The sequence below is a fragment of the Dermacentor variabilis genome, chromosome 5, assembly GCF_050947875.1.
Source record: "Dermacentor variabilis isolate Ectoservices chromosome 5, ASM5094787v1, whole genome shotgun sequence".
Lineage (NCBI taxonomy): Eukaryota > Metazoa > Arthropoda > Arachnida > Ixodida > Ixodidae > Dermacentor > Dermacentor variabilis.
The window spans coordinates 56,372,915-56,373,669 of NC_134572.1; the positions used below are offsets into that span (position 1 = coordinate 56,372,915).

General features: G+C 42.6%; 1 non-coding gene across 1 annotated transcript; it reads right to left on the reverse strand.

The window, feature by feature from the left end:
- Positions 1-390: 390 nt before the first annotated feature.
- Positions 391-463, reverse strand: TRNAT-CGU (transfer RNA threonine (anticodon CGU)). The gene has a single exon. It is a non-coding gene; the product is annotated as a tRNA-Thr (tRNA).
- Between the last annotated feature and the right edge of the window lie 292 nt (positions 464-755).

Consider the following 755-nt stretch of genomic DNA (forward strand, 5'->3'; position numbering starts at 1 on the left):
GGCTATTCAAGATTATCTTAGTCTTCTGCATATTAATCTTCAACCCTACTTTTACACTCTCTCTGTTAAGGTCCTCAATCATCTGTTGTAACTCGTCTCCAGGGTTGCTGAACAGAACAATACCACCTGCAAACGGAAGGTTGCTGAGATTTTCGCCGTCGATCCTTACCCCAAGGCCTTCCCAGTTTAATAGCTTGAATACTTCTTCTTAGAACGCAGTGAATAGCATTGCAGAAACTGTGTCTCCTTGTTTAACCCCTTTCTTTATAGTATAGTGAGAAGCCAAGAAGCAAAGACATCAAGGAAAACATTGAGAAAATTACTTGTACTGGCTAATTGTATGAAAGAAATGATAAATTAATGGCAATGAAAGTGGATGAAAAAACAACTTGCCGTAGGTGGGGAATGATCCCACGTCTTTGCATTACGAGTGCGATGCTCTAACCAATTGAGCTACCGTGGCGCGGTTACCCCATCCACTTTCTTGGGTATTTATGTGTTAATACTAGAACTAACCTTGGGAGTGTTAGCCAGCGCCCCTGCTCACAAACGTTGGCGGCGGATGGGGAACATCCTTCCCGCCCCAGGTGTCACGAGTACGTGACGGCTTCTCATGATATGTTGTTGTTGGTATATTTGTTGGCTTCTCATGATATGAATAATAAAAATCGGACCCCTCAGTTATCCCCCTTTCTTCAAAGGTACGTTCCTACTTGTGTAGAATTAAGGTAGTTGTGGAATCGCTGAAGATATTT